Source organism: Panulirus ornatus, chromosome 4, assembly GCF_036320965.1.
Source record: "Panulirus ornatus isolate Po-2019 chromosome 4, ASM3632096v1, whole genome shotgun sequence".
Lineage (NCBI taxonomy): Eukaryota > Metazoa > Arthropoda > Malacostraca > Decapoda > Palinuridae > Panulirus > Panulirus ornatus.
In genome coordinates, this window is record NC_092227.1 from 72901512 (window position 1) to 72922447 (window position 20936).

The following is a 20936-nucleotide window of genomic DNA, read 5'->3' on the forward strand; positions in this document are numbered from 1 at the left end:
GCGATGCATTGCTGGTCAGGGAACAATCAAACCACATTATTTCGTAACCGGCTGTATACGTCAACCTTAAGTACGACAAACAAATTTATCATACTAAAACCATTAGTGTCGTTGTACTTAAAGTTGCCTCAATAAAATCAAGGGAATGTTTAAAGGAATGGAAGATCAAACAATGTTATGTGATTGCGAGGCATGTGCTACAGATAGGGTTGTGCGGAAGAGGGAAGATGTGTTGGAAATGAAATGTCTGAGTACTGTCTCGAGAAGATTAGGAACGTATAATATACAGGCATTGGCATGGACACATGTTCTTATGTTCTTTGGTCATTCCATGTTACTGCAGTACTAACATGGAATGACCAAAGAACATAAGAACATGTGTCCATGCCAATGCCTGTATATTATACGTTCCTAATCTTCTCGAGACAGTACTCAGACATTTCATTTCCAATACATCTTCCCTCTTCCGCACAACCCTATTTGTAGCACATGCCTCGCAATCACATAACATTGTTTGATCTTCCATTCCTTTAAACATTCCCTTTTTCGCTCTCAAGAGATATCGTTCTCCATACATTTTCCATCGATCCCAGAACCTTTTCTTCCTCCCCCACCCTATGACTCACTTCAGCTTCCATTGTTCCATTCACCGATAAGACCACTCCCAGATATCAAAAACACTTCATTTCCTCCAATTTTTCTTCATTCAAATTTACATCCCAACTATCTTGTCCCTCAACCCTGCTGAACCTAATTATCTTGCTCTTATTCACGTTTACTCTCAACTTTCTCCTTTCACAATTTTCCAAACTCGGCTTCTTCACTCGAATCAGCTACCAGTGCTGTATCATCGGCGAACAACAATTGATTCACTTCCCGGGCCCTCTCACCCCCAACAGACTGCATACTCGCCCCTCTCTCCAGAACTTGCATTTGCCTCCCTAACCACCCCATCCATAAATAAATGAAACAGCCTTGGTGACATCACACACCCCTGCCGCAGACCGACACTCACTACGAACAAATCACTTTCCTCTCTTCCTACTCATACACATTCCTTACACCCGTGATAAAAGCTTTTCACTGCTTCTAGCAGCTTACCTTTCACACCATATATTCGTAAGACCTTCCACAGAGCATCTCTATCACCTCTATCATATGCCCTCTCCGGATCAATAAATGCCACATACAAATCCATTTGTTTATCTATGTATTTCTCATGCATTCTTCAAAGCAGACATCTGATCCACATATCCTTTGCCACTTCTAAAACCACACTGCTCCTCCCAAATCTTATGCTCCGTACGTGCCTTCACCCTCTCAATCAATACCCTCCCATACAATTTTCCAGATATACTCCACAAACTTATGTCTATGTAGTTTGAACACTCACATTATCCCTTTTGTACGGTGGCACTATAATATAGGCATTCCGCCAATTCTCAGGCATTTCACCATGATCCATACATACAATGAATATCCTTACCAACCAATCAACAACACAGTCAGTCCCTTTCTTAATAAATTCAACTACAATACCATTCAAACCCGCCGCCTTGCCGGATTTCATCTTCCTCAAGGGTTTCACCACCTCTTCTCTCTTCACCCAACCACTTTCCCAATCTCACTCCGTACACCACCCCGACCAAAATACCCTACATCTGCCACTCTATCATCAAACACATTTAACAGTCCGTCAAAATACTCGCTTCATCACCACCTGTTATCACTTTCCCCCTTGTTTCCTTCACAGATGATCCCATTTGTTTTCTTGTCTTTTGCATTTTATTTACCTCCTTCCAAAACATCGTTATATTCTCCCTAAGTTTAATGATACCCTCTTACCCCAACTCTCATTTGCCCTCTTTTTTAACCCTTGCACCTTCCTCTTCACCTCCTGCTGCTTTTTCTTAAACATCTTAAACATCTCATTTCCAACACATCCACCCTCCTCCGCACAACACTATCTATAGCCCACGCCTCAAAACCATATAACATTGTTGGAACCACTATTCCTTAAAACATACCCATTTTTGCTCTCCGATATAACGTTCTCGCCTTCCACACATTCTTCAACGCTCCCAGAACCTTCGCCCACTCCCCCACCCTGTGACTCGCTTTCGCTTCCATGGTTCCATCCGCTGCCAAATCCACTCCCAGATATCTAAAACACTTCAATTCCTCCAGTTTTCCTCCATTCAAACTTACCTCCCAATTTACTTGTTCCTCAACCCTAATGAACCTAATAACCTTGCTCTTATTCACATTTACTCTCAACTTTCTTCTTTCACACACTTTACCAAACTCAGTCACCAACTGCAGTTTTTCACCCGAATCAGCCACCAGCGTTGTCTCACCAGCGAACAACTAATGACTCACTTCCCAAGCCCTCTCATCCCCAAAAGACTGCATACTTGCCCCTCTCTCCAAAACTCTTGCATCCATAAACAAATTAAACAACCATGGAGACATCACGCACCCCTGCCGCAAACCGATATTCACTGGGATCTAATCACTTTCCTCTCTTCCTACTCGTACACATGCCTTACATCCTCGATAAAAGCTTTTCACTGCTTCTAGCAACTTACCTCCCACACCATATACTATTAATACCTTCCACAGAGCACCTCTATCAACTCTATCATATGCCTTCTCCAGATCCATAAATGCTACATACAAATCCATTTGCTTTTCTAAGTATTTCTCACATACATTCTTCAAAGCAAACACCTGATCCACACATCCTCTACCTTTTCTGAAACCACACTGTTCTTCCCCAATCTGATGCTCTGTACATGTCTTCACCCTCTCAATCAATACCCTCACATATAACTTACCAGGAATACTCAACAAACTTAAACTATTTGAACACACCTTTATCCCCTTTGCTTTTGTACAATGGCACTATACATGCATTCCACCAATCCTCAGGCACTTCACCATGAACCATACATATATTGAATATCCTCACCAACCAGTCAACAACACAGTCACCCTCTGTTCAAGTAAATTCCACAGCAATACCATCCAAACCCGCCGCCTTACCGGCGTTCATCTTCCGCAAAGTTTTCACTAACTCTGTTTACAAAGTCATTCTCCCTGATCCTCTGACCTCGCACACCACCTCGACCAAAAGACCCTATATCTGCCACTCTATCATCAAACACATTCAAGAAACCTTCAACATACTCACTCCATCTCCCTCTCATTTCACCACTACTTTTTATATTACCTCCCCATATTCGTACGAGTCCACGGGGAAAATGAAACACGATAAGTTCCCATGTGCACTTTTGTGTAATAATCACATCATCAGGGGAGATACAAGAAAGAAATATCAGTCATCTGATATACAACGAACAGACATATATATATATATATATATATATATATATATATATATATATATATATATATATATATATATATATATATATATATATATTTGCTTTGTCGCTGTCTCCCGCGTTTGCGAGGTAGCGCAAGGAAACAGACGAAAGAAATGGCCCACCCCACCCCCATACACATGTATATACATACACGTCCACACACGCAAATATACATACCTATACATCTCAATGTACACATATATATATATACACACACAGACATATACATATATACACATGTACACAATTCATACTGTCTGCCTTTATTCATTCCCATCGCCACCTCGCCACACATGGAATAACATCCCCCTCCCCCCTCATGTGTGCGAGGTAGCGCTAGGAAAAGACAACAAAGGCCCCATTCGTTCACACTCAGTCCCCAGCTGCCACGTAATAATGCCCGAAACCACAGCTCCCAATCCACATCCAGGCCCCACAGAACTCTTCATGGTTTACCCCAGACGCTTCACATGCCCCGATTCAATCCATTGACAGCACGTTGAGTCCGATATACCACATCGATCCAATTCACTCTATTCCTTGCCCGCCTTTCGCCCTCCTGCATGTTCAGGCCCCGATCACTCAAAATCTTTTTCACTCCATCTTTCCACCTCCAATTTGGTCTCCCACTTCTCCTCGTTCCCTCCACCTCCGACACATATATCCTCTTGGTCAATCTTTCCTCACTCATTCTCTCCATGTGCCCAAACCATTTCAAAACACCCTCTTCTGCTCTCTCAACCACGCTCTTTTTATTTCCACACATCTCTCTTGCCCTTACATTACTTATTCGATCAAACCACCTCACACCACATATTGTCCTCAAACATCTCATTTCCAGCACATCCACCCTCCTGCGCACAACTCTATCCATAGCCCACGCCTCGCAACCATACAGCATTGTTGGAACCACTATTCCTTCAAACATACCCATTTTTGCTTTGCGAGATAGTGTTCTCGACCTCCACACATTCTTCAAGGCTCCCAGGATTTTCGCCCCCCTCCCCCACCCTATGATTCACTTCCGCTTCCATGGTTCCATCCGCTGCCAGATCCACTCCCAGATATCTAAACCACTTTACTTCCTCCAGTTTTTCTCCATTCAAACTCACCTCCCAATTGACTTGACCCTCAACCCTACTGTACCTAATAACCTTGCTCTTATTCACATTCACTCTCAACTTTCTTCTTCCACACACTTTACCAAACTCAGTCACCAGCTTCTGCAGTTTCTCACATGAATCAGCCACCAGCGCTGTATCATCAGCGAACAACAACTGACTCACTTCCCAAGCTCTCTCATCCCCAACAGACTTCATACTTGCCCCTCTTTCCAAAACTCTTGCATTTACCTCCCTAACAACCCCATCCATAAACAAATTAAACAACCATGGAGACATCACACACCCCTGTCGCAAACCTACATTCACTGAGAACCAATCACTTTCCTCTCTTCCTACACGTACACATGCCTTACATCCTCGATAAAAACTTTTCACTGCTTCTAACAACTTTCCTCCCACACCATATATTCTTAATACCTTCCACAGAGCATCTCTATCAACTCTATCATATGCCTTCTCCAGATCCATAAATGCTACATACAAATCCATTTGCTTTTCTAAGTATTTCTCACATACATTCTTCAAAGCAAACACCTGATCCACACATCCTCTACCACTTCTGAAACCACACTGCTCTTCCCCAATCTGATGCTCTGTACATGCCTTCACCCTCTCAATCAATACCCTCCCATATAATTTACCAGGAATACTCAACAAACTTATACCTCTGTAATTTGAGCACTCACTCTTATCCCCTTTGCCTTTGTACAATGGCACTATGCACGCATTCCGCCAATCCTCAGGCACCTCACCATGAGTCATACATACATTAAATAACCTTACCAACCAGTCAACAATACAGTCAACCCCTTTTTTAATAAATTCCACTGCAATACCATCCAAACCTGCTGCCTTGCCGGCTTTCATCTTCCGCAAAGCTTTCACTACCTCTTCTCTGTTTACCAAATCATTTTCCCTAACCCTCTCACTTTGCACAACACCTCGACCAAAACACCCTATATCTGCCACTCTATCATCAAACACATTCAACAAACCTTCAAAATACTCACTCCATCTCCTTCTCACATCACCACTACTTGTTATCACCTCCCCATTTGCGCCCTTCACTGAAGTTCCCATTTGCTCCCTTGTCTTACGCACTTTATTTACCTCCTTCCAGAACATCTTTTTATTCTCCCTAAAATTTAATGATACTCTCTCACCCCAACTCTCATTTGCCCTTTTTTTCACCTCTTGCACCTTTCTCTTGACCTCCTGTCTCTTTCTTTTATACATCTCCCACTCAATTGCATTTTTTCCCTGCAAAAATCGTCCAAATGCCTCTCTCTTCTCTTTCACTAATACTCTTACTTCTTCATCCCACCACTCACTACCCTTTCTAATCAACCCACCTCCCACTCTTCTCATGCCACAAGCATCTTTTGCGCAATCCATCACTGATTCCCTAAATACATCCCATTCCTCCCCCACTCCCCTTGCTTCCATTGTTCTCACCTTTTTCCATTCTGTACTCAGTCTCTCCTGGTACTTCCTCACACAGGTCTCCTTCTCAAGCTCACTTACTCTCACCACCCTCTTCACCCCAACATTCACTCTTCTTTTCTGAAAACCCATACAAATCTTCACCTTAGCCTCCACAAGATAATGATCAGACATCCCTCCAGTTGCACCTCTCAGCACATTAACATCCAAAAGTCTCTCTTTCGCACGCCTGTCAATTAACACGTAATCCAATAACGCTCTCTGGCCATCTCTCCTACTTACATAAGTATACTTATGTATATCTCGCTTTTTAAACCAGGTATTCCCAATCATCAGTCCTTTTTCAGCACATAAACCTACAAGCTCTTCACCATTTCCATTTACAACACTGAACACCCCATGTATACCAATTATTCCCTCAACTGCCACATTACTCACCTTTGCATTCAAATCACCCATCACTATAACCTGGTCTCGTGCATCAAAACCACTAACACACTCATTCAGCTGCTCCCAAAACATATATATATATATATATATATATATATATATATATATATATATATATATATATATATATATATATATATATATATATATCTTTCTTTCAAACTATTCGCCATTTCCCGCGTTAGCAAGGTAGCGTTAAGAACAGAGGACTGGGCCTTTGTGGGAATATCCTCACCTGGCCCCCTTCTCTGTTCCTTCTCTTGGAAAAAAAAAAAAAAAACCGAGAGGGGAGGATTTCCAGCCCCCCGCTCCCTCCCCTTTTAGTCGCCTTCTACGACACGCAGGGAATACGTGGGAAGTATTCTTTCTCCCCTATCCCCAGGGATAGGGGAGAATCAGCTTTTATCAAATATAATCATGGAACTCGTGGGTAATGCTCCTCCTGGTTCTTGCGCGCAGAACATATTTCTAAATGTTTAAAAAAAAAAATCGATATATTTTCAAATAGACAGAACAATCATATCAATCAATTTTCGTCTTCAAATGTAGCCTAATGGACATATACTGAAGATCGGAAAATGCTGCTCAAATCAAATAAAGATAGAGAGCTGTATATATATATATATATATATATATATATATATATATATATATATATATATATATATATATATATAATAAAGAAAATCACGATATCATGAGGAAAAATCAAACTGCATACACGATGGGATCAAGGATATTGTAAAGCGATCGACTCGCTAAGTACACTGACCAGCACACATTACTAATTACACGGCTCAGCATTACCACTCAGGTAGTTCTCAACCTTTTCGTACTACACAACAAAGAGCAGCAGTAATTTGTCTGGCCATAGAGTTATCTTCAGAATCTGTTGGTGTTCAAGATTTTTCGTTTGATAGTTATAACCTGACTAGCGGCCTAAAAGAGCCTATTTGATAACCGTCATATCACATAAGGATGGTGTGTCATGGCAACAATGGTTGTAGTTGCACTTGCGTTACACCACCCTATTATGTACTACACCTTATATTATCAGTGTCCCCGTCCGTCAGTCACTGTGTTGGGTTTAACGTTGATTCAATGAGTCTGTTTGAGGAACTGGCTCCGGCACACGAGCACAGGTGTTATGTAAATATATCATGTGGTTGCCAGATACTTCTTTATAATCCCCTCCCCCCACAAAAAGAGTTTATGAACGGTTAAAGTTCTATTTTTTTTTTTTCATAACTGTGCATCTCACATAGCCGAAGTTATCAAAGAAAAAAGCTTCACTAAATTAGTTGATCAATAAAATCCGTCTGATGTTTATTTTTATAACACGGTATTTTTTTTTCTTAATAAAGAGCGTGTTGTAGTGGCATGTGTACCTGACCGTAACCCTTTCATGGACTGCTCAGGCTTCAGTGCATATGATCTAATCCTGATTACGGATGTAGGTCCACTGTCAACCCGGGTGCACGTCCACCCACTAATTAGTGGTTGGTCGGTAAAATGGGTACATGGCTAAGGATAAAGTATATATATTATCCCTGGAGATAGGGAGAGAGAACACTTCCAACGCATTCCCCGCGTGTCGTACAAGGCGTCAAAAGGGTACTAGAGCCGGGGGGATAGAAACCCTCCTCTCCTTGTATTTTAACTTTCTAAAAGGGGAAACAGAAGGAGTCACGCGGGGAGTGTTCATCCTCCTTGAAGGCTCAGCTTGGGGTGCCTAAATCTTTGTGGATGTAACCAAGATGAGAAAAAAGGAGAGAGGTAGTATGTTTGAGGAAAGGAACCTGAATGTTTTGGCTCTGAGTGAAACCGAAGCTCAAGGATTAAGGGGAAGAGTGCTTTGGAAATGTTTTTGGGGTAAAGTCAGGGGTTGGTGAGAGGACAAGAGCAAAGGAAGGAGTACCACTACTACTGAAATAGGAGTTTTGGGAGTATATGACTTTTTCTTATTAAAGAAAGTGGAAGGAGAGAGATGGGTGATTATTGGTGCCTATGCACCTGGGCATGAGAAGAAAGATCATGGGAGGCAAGTGTTTTGGGAGCAGCTGAGTGAGTGTGTTAGCAGTTTTGATGCACAAGACCGGGTTATAGTGATGGGTCATTTCAATGTAAAGGTGAGTAATTTGGCAGTTGAGGCATTAATTGGTGTACATGGGGTGTTCAGTGTTGTGAATGAAAATGGGGTGTTCATTGTTGTGAATGGAAATGGTGAAGAGCTTGAAGATTTGTTTGCTGAAAAAGGACTGGTGATTGGGAATACCTGGTTCAAAAAGAGAGATATACATAAGTATATATCTTGTGATATATACTTATATATAAGTATATATCTGTGGAGGCTAAGGTGAAGATTTGTATGGGTTTTCAGAAAAGAAGAGTGAATGTTGGGGTGAAGAGGGTGGTGAGAGTAAGTGAGCTTGGGAAGGAGACTTGTGTGAGGAAGTACCAGGAGAGACTGAGTACAGAATGGAAAAAGGTGAGAACAATGGAAGTAAGGGGAGTGGGGAGGAATGGGATGTATTTAGGGAATCAGTGATGGATTGCGCAAAAGATGCTTGTGGCATGAGAAGAGTGGGAGGTGGGTTGATTAGAAAGGGTAGTGAGTGGTGGGATGAAGAAGTAAGAGTATTAGTGAAAGAGAAGAGAGAGGCATTTGGACGATTTTTGCAGGGAAATAATGCAATTGAGTGGGAGATGTATAAAAGAAAGAGACAGGAGGTCAAGAGAAAGGTGCAAGAGGTGAAAAAAGGGGCAAATGAGAGTTGGGGTGAGAGAGTATCATTAAATTTTAGGGAGAATAAAAAGATGTTCTGGAAGGAGGTAAATAAAGTGCGTAAGACAAGGGAGCAAATGGGAACTTCAGTGAAGGGCGCAAATGGGGAGGTGATAACAAGTAGTGATGATGTGAGAAGGAGATGGAGTGAGTATTTTGAAGGTTTGTTGAATGTGTTTGATGATAGAGTGGCAGATATAGGGTGTTTTGGTCGAGGTGGTGTGCAAAGTGAGAGGGTTAGGGAAAATGATTTGGTAAACAGAGAAGAGGTAGTAAAAGCTTTGTGGAAGATGAAAGCTGGCAAGGCAGCAGGTTTGGATGGTATTGCAGTGGAATTTATTAAAAAAGGGGGTGACTGTATTGTTGACTGGTTGGTAAGGTTATTTAATGTATGTATGACTCATGGTGAGGTGCCTGAGGATTGGCGGAATGCGTGCATAGTGCCATTGTACAAAGGCAAAGGGGATAAGAGTGAGTGCTCAAATTACAGAGGTATAAGTTTGTTGAGTATTCCCGGTAAATTATATGGGAGGGCATTGATTGAGAGGGTGAAGGCATGTACAGAGCATCAGATTGGGGAAGAGCAGTGTGGTATCAGAAGTGGTAGAGGATGTGTGGATCAGATGTTTGCTTTGAAGAATGTATGTGAGAAATGCTTAGAAAAGCAAATGGATTTGTATGTAGCATTTATGGATCTGGAGAAGGCATATGATAGAGTTGATAGAGATGCTCTGTGGAAGGTATTAAGAATATATGGTGTGGGAGGCAAGTTGTTAGAAGCAGTGAAAAGTTTTTATCGAGGATGTAAGGCATGTGTACGTGTAGGAAGAGAGGAAAGTGATTGGTTCTCAGTGAATGTAGGTTTGCGGCAGGGGTGTGTGATGTCTCCATGGTTGTTTAATTTGTTTATGGATGGGGTTGTTAGGGAGGTGAATGCAAGAGTTTTGGAAAGAGGGGCAAGTATGAAGTCTGTTGGGGATGAGAGACCTTGGGAAGTGAGTCAGTTGTTGTTCGCTGATGATACAGCGCTGGTGGCTGATTCATGTGAGAAACTGCAGAAGCTGGTGACTGAGTTTGGTAAAGTGTGTGAAAGAAGAAAGTTAAGAGTAAATGTGAATTAGAGCAAGGTTATTAGGTACAGTAGGGTTGAGGGTCAAGTCAATTGGGAGGTAAGTTTGAATGGAGAAAAACTGGAGGAATTAAAATGTTTTAGATATCTGGGAGTGGATCTGGCAGTGGATGGAACCATGGAAGCGGAAGTGGATCATAGGGTGGGGTAGGGGACGAAAATCCTGGGAGCCTTGAAGAATGTGTGGAAGTCGAGAACATTATCTCGGAAAGCAAAAATGGGTATGTTTGAAGGAATAGTGGTTCCAACAATGTTGTATGGTTGCGAGGTGTGAGCTATGGATAGAGTTATGCGCAGGAGGGTGGATGTGCTGGAAATGAGATGTTTGAGGACAATGTGTGGTGTGAGGTGGTTTGATCGAGTAAGTAACGTAAGGGTAAGAGAGATGTGTGGAAATAAAAAGAGCGTGGTTGAGAGAGCAGAAGAGGGTGTTTTGAAGTGGTTTGGGCACATGGAGAGAATGAGTGAGGAAAGATTGACCAAGAGGATATATGTGTCGGAGGTGGAGGGAATGAGGAGAAGTGGGAGACCAAATTGGAGGTGGAAAGATGGAGTGAAAAAGATTTTCTGTGATCGGGGCCTGAGCATGCAGGAGGGTGAAAGGAGGGCAAGGAATAGAGTGAATTGGATCGATGTGGTATACCGGGGTTGACGTGCTGTCAGTGGATTGAATCAGGGCATGTGAAGCTTCTGGGGTAAACCATGGAAAACTGTGTAGGTATGTATATTTGTGTGTGAGGACGTGTATGTATATACATGTGTATGGGGGTGGGTTGAGCCATTTCTTTCGTCTGTTTCCTTGCGCTACCTCGCAAACGCGGGAGACAGCGACAAAGCAGAAACAAAAAAAATGGGAACTTCAGTGAAGGGCGCAAATGGGGAGGTGATAACAAGTAGTGGTGATGTGAGAAGGAGATGGAGTGAGTATTTTGAAGGTTTGTTGAATGTGTTTGATGATAGAGTGGCAGATATAGGGTGTTTTGGTCGAAGTGGTGTGCAAAGTGAGAGGGTTAGGGAAAATGATTTGGTAAGCAGAGAAGAGGTAGTAAAAGCTTTGCGGAAGATGAAAGCCGGCAGGGCAGCAGGTTTGGATGGTATTGCAGTGGAATTTATTAAAAAAGGGGGTGACTGTATTGTTGACTGGTTGGTAAGGTTATTTAATGTATGATGACTCATGGTGAGGTGCCTGAGGGTTGGCGGAATGCGTGCATAGTGCCACTGTACAAAGGTCAAAGGGGATAAGAGTGAGTGCTCAAATTACAGAAGTATAAGTTTGTTGAGTATTCCTGGTAAATTATATGGGAGGGTATTGATTGAGAGGGTGAAGGCATGTACAGAGCATCAGATTGGGGAAGAGCAGTGTGGTTTCAGAAGTGGTAGAGGATGTGTGGATCAGGTGTTTGCTTTGAAGAATGTATGTGAGAAATACTTAGAAAAGCAAATGGATTTGTATGTAGCATTTATGGATCTGGAGAAGGCATATGATAGAGTTGATAGAGATGCTCTGTGGAAGGTATTAAGAATATATGGTGTGGGAGGCAAGTTGTTAGAAGCAGTGAAAAGTTTTTATCGAGGATGTAAGGCATGTGTACGCGTAGGAAGAGAGGAAAGTGATTGGTTCTCAGTGAATGTAGGTTTGCGGCAGGGGTGTGTGATGTCTCCATGGTTGTTTAATTTGTTTATGGATGGGGTTGTTAGGGAGGTGAATGCAAGAGTTTTGGAAAGAGGGGCAAGTATGAAGTCTGTTGGGGATGAGAGAGCTTGGGAAGTGAGTCAGTTGTTGTTCGCTGATGATACAGCGCTGGTGGCTGATTCATGTGAGAAACTGCAGAAGCTGGTGACTGAGTTTGGTAAAGTGTGTGAAAGAAGAAAGTTAAGAGTAAATGTGAATAAGAGCAAGGTTATTAGGTACAGTAGGGTTGAGGGTCAAGTCAATTGGGAGGTGAGTTTGAATGGAGAAAAACTGGAGGAAGTGAAGTGTTTTAGATATCTGGGAGTGGATCTGGCAGCGGATGGAAACATGGAAGCGGAAGTGGATCATAGGGTGGGGGAGGGGGCGAAAATTCTGGGAGCCTTGAAGAATGTGTGGAAGTCGAGAACATTGTCTCGCAAAGCAAAAATGGGTATGTTTGAAGGAATAGTGGTTCCAACAATGTTGTATGGTTGCGAGGCGTGGGCTATGGATAGAGTTGTGCGCAGGAGGATGGATGTGCTGGAAATGAGATGTTTGAGGACAATGTGTGGTGTGAGGTGGTTTGATCGAGTAAGTAACGTAAGGGTAAGAGAGATGTGTGGAAATAAAAAGAGCATGGTTGAGAGAGCAGAAGAGGGTGTTTTGAAATGGTTTGGTCACATGGAGAGAATGAGTGAGGAAAGATTGACCAAGAGGATATATGTGTTGGAGGTGGAGGGAACGAGGAGAAGAGGGAGACCAAAGTGGAGGTGGAAAGATGGAGTGAAAAAGATTTTGTGTGATCGGGGCCTGAACATGCAGGAGGGTGAAAGGAGGGCAAGGAATAGAGTGAATTGGAGCGATGTGGTATACCGGGGTTGACGTGCTGTCAGTGGATTGAATCAAGGCATGTGAAGCGTCTGGGGTAAACCATGGAAAGCTGTGTAGGTATGTATATTTGCGTGTGTGGACGTATGTATATACATGTGTATGGGGGTGGGTTGGGCCATTTCTTTCGTCTGTTTCCTTGCGCCACCTCGCAAACGCGGGAGACAGCGACAAAGCAAAAAAATATATATATATATATATATATATATATATACAAACTTATATATATATATATATATATATATATATATATATATATATATATATATATATATATATATATATATATATATATCTTTTCTTTTTCTTTCATACTATACTTCCACACATGCACATATACATACCTATACATCTCAATGTATACATATATATATATATACACACACAGACATATACATATATACACATGTACATAATTCATACTGTCTGCCCTTATTCATTCCCGTCGTGACCCCACCACACAAGAAATGAAAACCCCCTCCCCCTGCATGTGTGTGAGGTAGTGCTAGGAAAAGACAACAAAGGCCTCATTTGTTCACACTAGGGTCTCTAGTTGTCATGTATAATGCACCGAAACCACAGCTCCCTTTCCACATCCAGGCCCCACAGAACTTTCCATGGTTTACCCCAGACGCTTCACATGCCCTGGTTCAATCTATTGACAGCACGTTGACCTCAGTATACCATATATATATATATATATATATATATATATATATATATATATATAATATATATATATATATATATTTTTTTTCATACTATTTGCCATTTTCCGCATCAGCAAGGTAGCGTTAAGAACAGAGGACTGAGTCCTTGAGGGAGTATTCTCACTTGGCCCCCTCCTCTGTTTCTTCATTAGGAAAACTAAAAACGAGAGGGGAGGATTTCCAGTCCCCCGCTCCCTTCTCTTTTAGTCGCCTTCTACGACACGCAGGGAATACGTGGGAAGTATTCTTTCTCCCCTATCCCAGGGATATATATATATATATATATATATATATATATTATATATATATAATATATATTTTTTTTTTTTTTATTATACTTTGTCGCTGTCTCCCGCGTTTGCGAGGTAGCGCAAGGAAAGAGACGAAAGAAATGGCCCAACCCCCCCCCCCATACACATGTATATACATACGTCCACACACGCAAATATACATACCTACACAGCTTTCCATGGTTTACCCCAGACGCTTCACATGCCCCGATTCAATCCATTGACAGCACGTTGAGTCCGATATACCACATCGATCCAATTCACTCTATTCCTTGCCCGCCTTTCGCCCTCCTGCATGTTCAGGCCCCGATCACTCAAAATCTTTTTCACTCCATCTTTCCACCTCCAATTTGGTCTCCCACTTCTCCTCGTTCCCTCCACCTCCGACACATATATCCTCTTGGTCAATCTTTCCTCACTCATTCTCTCCATGTGCCCAAACCATTTCAAAACACCCTCTTCTGCTCTCTCAACCACGCTCTTTTTATTTCCACACATCTCTCTTGCCCTTACATTACTTATTCGATCAAACCACCTCACACCACATATTGTCCTCAAACATCTCATTTCCAGCACATCCACCCTCCTGCGCACAACTCTATCCATAGCCCACGCCTCGCAACCATACAGCATTGTTGGAACCACTATTCCTTCAAACATACCCATTTTTGCTTTGCGAGATAGTGTTCTCGACCTCCACACATTCTTCAAGGCTCCCAGGATTTTCGCCCCCCTCCCCCACCCTATGATTCACTTCCGCTTCCATGGTTCCATCCGCTGCCAGATCCACTCCCAGATATCTAAACCACTTTACTTCCTCCAGTTTTTCTCCATTCAAACTCACCTCCCAATTGACTTGACCCTCAACCCTACTGTACCTAATAACCTTGCTCTTATTCACATTCACTCTCAACTTTCTTCTTCCACACACTTTACCAAACTCAGTCACCAGCTTCTGCAGTTTCTCACATGAATCAGCCACCAGCGCTGTATCATCAGCGAACAACAACTGACTCACTTCCCAAGCTCTCTCATCCCCAACAGACTTCATACTTGCCCCTCTTTCCAAAACTCTTGCATTATCTCCCTAACAGCCCCATCCATAAACAAATTAAACAACCATGGAGACATCACACACCCCTGTCGCAAACCTACATTCACTGAGAACCAATCACTTTCCTCTCTTCCTACACGTACACATGCCTTACATCCTCGATAAAAACTTTTCACTGCTTCTAACAACTTTCCTCCCACATCATATATTCTTAATACCTTCCACAGAGCATCTCTATCAACTCTATCATATGCCTTCTCCAGATCCATAAATGCTACATACAAATCCATTTGCTTTTCTAAGTATTTCTCACATACATTCTTCAAAGCAAACACCTGATCCACACATCCTCTACCACTTCTGAAACCACACTGCTCTTCCCCAATCTGATGCTCTGTACATGCCTTCACCCTCTCAATCAATACCCTCCCATATAATTTACCAGGAATACTCAACAAACTTATACCTCTGTAATTTGAGCACTCACTCTTATCCCCTTTGCCTTTGTACAATGGCACTATGCACGCATTCCGCCAATCCTCAGGCACCTCACCATGAGTCATACATACATTAAATAACCTTACCAACCAGTCAACAATACAGTCAACCCCTTTTTTAATAAATTCCACTGCAATACCATCCAAACCTGCTGCCTTGCCGGCTTTCATCTTCCGCAAAGCTTTCACTACCTCTTCTCTGTTTACCAAATCATTTTCCCTAACCCTCTCACTTTGCACACACCTCGACCAAAAACACCCTATATCTGCCACTCTATCATCAAACACATTCAACAAACCTTCAAAAATACTACTCCATCTCCTTCTCACATCACCACTACTTGTTATCACCTCCCCATTTGCGCCCTTCACTGAAGTTCCCATTTGCTCCCTTGTCTTACGCACTTTATTTACCTCCTTCCAGAACATCTTTTTATTCTCCCTAAAATTTAATGATACTCTCTCACCCCAACTCTCATTTGCCTTTTTTTCACCTCTTGCACCTTTCTCTTGACCTCCTGTCTCTTTCTTTTATACATCTCCCACTCAATTGCATTTTTTCCCTGCAAAAATCGTCCAAATGCCTCTCTCTTCTCTTTCACTAATACTCTTACTTCTTCATCCCACCACTCACTACCCTTTCTAATCAACCCACCTCCCACTCTTCTCATGCCACAAGCATCTTTTGCGCAATCCATCACTGATTCCCTAAATACATCCCATTCCTCCCCCACTCCCCTTGCTTCCATTGTTCTCACCTTTTTCCATTCTGTACTCAGTCTCTCCTGGTACTTCCTCACACAGGTCTCCTTCTCAAGCTCACTTACTCTCACCACCCTCTTCACCCCAACATTCACTCTTCTTTTCTGAAAACCCATACAAATCTTCACCTTAGCCTCCACAAGATAATGATCAGACATCCCTCCAGTTGCACCTCTCAGCACATTAACATCCAAAAGTCTCTCTTTCGCACGCCTGTCAATTAACACGTAATCCAATAACGCTCTCTGGCCATCTCTCCTACTTACATAAGTATACTTATGTATATCTCGCTTTTTAAACCAGGTATTCCCAATCATCAGTCCTTTTTCAGCACATAAATCTACAAGCTCTTCACCATTTCCATTTACAACACTGAACACCCCATGTATACCAATTATTCCCTCAACTGCCACATTACTCACCTTTGCATTCAAATCACCCATCACTATAACCTGGTCTCGTGCATCAAAACCACTAACACACTCATTCAGCTGCTCCCAAAACATATATATATATATATATATATATATATATATATATATATATATATATATATATATATATATATATATATATATATATATATATATATCTTTCTTTCAAACTATTCGCCATTTCCCGCGTTAGCAAGGTAGCGTTAAGAACAGAGGACTGGGCCTTTGTGGGAATATCCTCACCTGGCCCCCTTCTCTGTTCCTTCTCTTGGAAAAAAAAAAAAGAAAAAAAAAAAAAAAAAACCGAGAGGGGAGGATTTCCAGCCCCCCGCTCCCTCCCCTTTTAGTCGCCTTCTACGACACGCAGGGAATACGTGGGAAGTATTCTTTCTCCCCTATCCCCAGGGATAGGGGAGAATCAGCTTTTATCAAATATAATCATGGAACTCGTGGGTAATGCTCCTCCTGGTTCTTGCGCGCAGAACATATTTCTAAATGTTTAAAAAAAAAAATCGATATATTTTCAAATAGACAGAACAATCATATCAATCAATTTTCGTCTTCAAATGTAGCCTAATGGACATATACTGAAGATCGGAAAATGCTGCTCAAATCAAATAAAGATAGAGAGCTGTATATATATATATATATATATATATATATATATATATATATATATATATATATATATATATATATATATAAAGAAAATCACGATATCATGAGGAAAAATCAAACTGCATACACGATGGGATCAAGGATATTGTAAAGCGATCGACTCGCTAAGTACACTGACCAGCACACATTACTAATTACACGGCTCAGCATTACCACTCAGGTAGTTCTCAACCTTTTCGTACTACACAACAAAGAGCAGCAGTAATTTGTCTGGCCATAGAGTTATCTTCAGAATCTGTTGGTGTTCACGATTTTTCGTTTGATAGTTATAACCTGACTAGCGGCCTAAAAGAGCCTATTTGATAACCGTCATATCACATAAGGATGGTGTGTCATGGCAACAATGATTGTAGTTGCACTTGCGTTACACCACCCTATTATGTACTACACCTTATATTATCAGTGTCCCCGTCCGTCAGTCACTGCTGTTGGGTTTAACGTTGATTCAGTGCGTCTGTTTGAGGAACTGGCTCCGGCACACGAGCACAGGTGTTATGTAAATATATCATGTGGTTGCCAGATACTTCTTTATAATCCCCTCCCCCCACAAAAAGAGTTTATGAACGGTTAAAGTTCTATTTTTTTTTTTTTTTTCATATCTGTGCATCTCACATAGCCGAAGTTATCAAAGAAAACAGCTTCACTAAATTAGTTGATCAATAAAATCCGTCTGATGTTTATTTTTATAACACGGTATTTTTTTTTCTTAATAAAGAGCGTGTTGTAGTGGCATGTGTACCTGACCGTAACCCGTTCATGGACTGCTCAGGCTTCAGTGCATATGATCTAGTCCTGATTACGGATGTAGGTCCACTGTCAACCCGGGTGCACGTCCACCCACTAATTAGTGGTTGGTCGGTAAAATGGGTACATGGCTAAGGATAAAGTATATATATTATCCCTGGAGATAGGGAGAGGGAACACTTCCAACGCATTCCCCGCGTGTCGTAGAAGGCGTCTAAAGGGTACTGGAGCCGGGGGGATAGAAACCCTCCTCTCCTTGTATTTTAACTTTCTAAAAGGGGAAACAGAAGGAGTCACGCGGGGAGTGTTCATCCTCCTTGAAGGCTCAGCTTGGGGTGCCTAAATCTTTGTGGATGTAACCAAGATGAGAAAAAAGGAGAGAGGTAGTATGATTGAGGAAAGGAACCTGAATGTTTTGGCTCTGAGTGAAACGAAGCTCAAGGATTAAGGGGAAGAGTGCTTTGGAAATGTTTTTGGGGTAAAGTCAGGGGTTGGTGAGAGGACAAGAGCAAAGGAAGGAGTACCACTACTACTGAAATAGGAGTTTTGGGAGTATATGACTTTTTCTTATTAAAGAAAGTGGAAGGAGAGAGATGGGTGATTATTGGTGCCTATGCACCTGGGCATGAGAAGAAAGATCATGGGAGGCAAGTGTTTTGGGAGCAGCTGAGTGAGTGTGTTAGCAGTTTTGATGCACAAGACCGGGTTATAGTGATGGGTCATTTCAATGTAAAGGTGAGTAATTTGGCAGTTGAGGCATTAATTGGTGTACATGGGGTGTTCAGTGTTGTGAATGAAAATGGGGTGTTCATTGTTGTGAATGGAAATGGTGAAGAGCTTGAAGATTTGTTTGCTGAAAAAGGACTGGTGATTGGGAATACCTGGTTCAAAAAGAGAGATATACATAAGTATATATCTTGTGATATATACTTATATATAAGTATATAGGAGTTATATATACTTATATATAAGTATATATCTTGTGGAGGCTAAGGTGAAGATTTGTATGGGTTTTCAGAAAAGAAGAGTGAATGTTGGGGTGAAGAGGGTGGTGAGAGTAAGTGAGCTTGGGAAGGAGACTTGTGTGAGGAAGTACCAGGAGAGACTGAGTACAGAATGGAAAAAGGTGAGAACAATGGAAGTAAGGGGAGTGGGGAGGAATGGGATGTATTTAGGGAATCAGTGATGGATTGCGCAAAAGATGCTTGTGGCATGAGAAGAGTGGGAGGTGGGTTGATTAGAAAGGGTAGTGAGTGGTGGGATGAAGAAGTAAGAGTATTAGTGAAAGAGAAGAGAGAGGCATTTGGACGATTTTTGCAGGGAAATAATGCAATTGAGTGGGAGATGTATAAAAGAAAGAGACAGGAGGTCAAGAGAAAGGTGCAAGAGGTGAAAAAAAGGGCAAATGAGAGTTGGGGTGAGAGAGTATCATTAAATTTTAGGGAGAATAAAAAGATGTTCTGGAAGGAGGTAAATAAAGTGCGTAAGACAAGGGAGCAAATGGGAACTTCAGTGAAGGGCGCAAATGGGGAGGTGATAACAAGTAGTGATGATGTGAGAAGGAGATGGAGTGAGTATTTTGAAGGTTTGTTGAATGTGTTTGATGATAGAGTGGCAGATATAGGGTGTTTTGGTCGAGGTGGTGTGCAAAGTGAGAGGGTTAGGGAAAATGATTTGGTAAACAGAGAAGAGGTAGTAAAAGCTTTGTGGAAGATGAAAGCTGGCAAGGCAGCAGGTTTGGATGGTATTGCAGTGGAATTTATTAAAAAAGGGGGTGACTGTATTGTTGACTGGTTGGTAAGGTTATTTAATGTATGTATGACTCATGGTGAGGTGCCTGAGGATTGGCGGAATGCGTGCATAGTGCCATTGTACAAAGGCAAAGGGGATAAGAGTGAGTGCTCAAATTACAGAGGTATAAGTTTGTTGAGTATTCCCGGTAAATTATATGGGAGGGCATTGATTGAGAGGGTGAAGGCATGTACAGAGCATCAGATTGGGGAAGAGCAGTGTGGTATCAGAAGTGGTAGAGGATGTGTGGATCAGATGTTTGCTTTGAAGAATGTATGTGAGAAATGCTTAGAAAAGCAAATGGATTTGTATGTAGCATTTATGGATCTGGAGAAGGCATGTGATAGAGTTGATAGAGATGCTCTGTGGAAGGTATTAAGAATATATGGTGTGGGAGGCAAGTTGTTAGAAGCAGTGAAAAGTTTTTATCGAGGATGTAAGGCATGTGTACGTGTAGGAAGAGAGGAAAGTGATTGGTTCTCAGTGAATGTAGGTTTGTGGCAGGGGTGTGTGATGTCTCCATGGTTGTTTAATTTGTTTATGGATGGGGTTGTTAGGGAGGTGAATGCAAGAGTTTTGGAAAGAGGGGCAAGTATGAAGTCTGTTGGGGATGAGAGAGCTTGGGAAGTGAGTCAGTTGTTGTTCGCTGATGATACAGCGCTGGTGGCTGATTCATGTGAGAAACTGCAGAAGCTGGTGACTGAGTTTGGTAAAGTGTGTGAAAGAAGAAAGTTAAGAGTAAATGTGAATAAGAGCAAGGTTATTAGGTACAGTAGGGTTGAGGGTCAAGTCAATTGGGAGGTAAGTTTGAATGGAGAAAAACTGGAGGAATTAAAGTGTTTTAGATATCTGGGAGTGGATCTGGCAGTGGATGGAACCATGGAAGCGGAAGTGGATCATAGGGTGGGGTAGGGGACGAAAATCCTGGGAGCCTTGAAGAATGTGTGGAAGTCGAGAACATTATCTCGGAAAGCAAAAATGGGTATGTTTGAAGGAATAGTGGTTCCAACAATGTTGTATGGTTGCGAGGTGTGAGCTATGGATAGAGTTATGCGCAGGAGGGTGGATGTGCTGGAAATGAGATGTTTGAGGACAA

At 41.9% G+C, this 20936-nt stretch overlaps 1 protein-coding gene and 1 long non-coding RNA gene across 11 annotated transcripts in view; one reads left to right on the forward strand and one right to left on the reverse strand.

The window, feature by feature from the left end:
- The window catches only part of LOC139767363 (putative aldolase class 2 protein CC_1201), a 33497-nt gene extending 15718 nt beyond the window's left edge, over positions 1 to 17779 (reverse strand). Inside the window, exon 1 of one of the 2 annotated variants that reach the window (XM_071696700.1) lies at positions 17696 to 17779. The gene's annotated coding sequence lies outside the window, so the exon portion shown is untranslated. Of the gene's footprint in view, positions 1 to 7450; positions 7589 to 17695 lie in introns of those variants that run through there. The other variant, XM_071696693.1, reaches the window with a different exon arrangement.
- The window catches only part of LOC139767381 (uncharacterized), a 332929-nt gene that overhangs the window by 251645 nt on the left and 60348 nt on the right, over positions 1 to 20936 (forward strand). The window contains exon 1 of one of the 9 annotated variants that reach the window (XR_011717048.1): positions 7788 to 7859. The exons of 1 other annotated variant lie outside the window; for it this stretch is intronic. This is a non-coding gene — a long non-coding RNA (uncharacterized lncRNA). 7 more of the 9 variants (XR_011717068.1, XR_011717046.1, XR_011717054.1 and 4 more) reach the window with 7 other exon arrangements.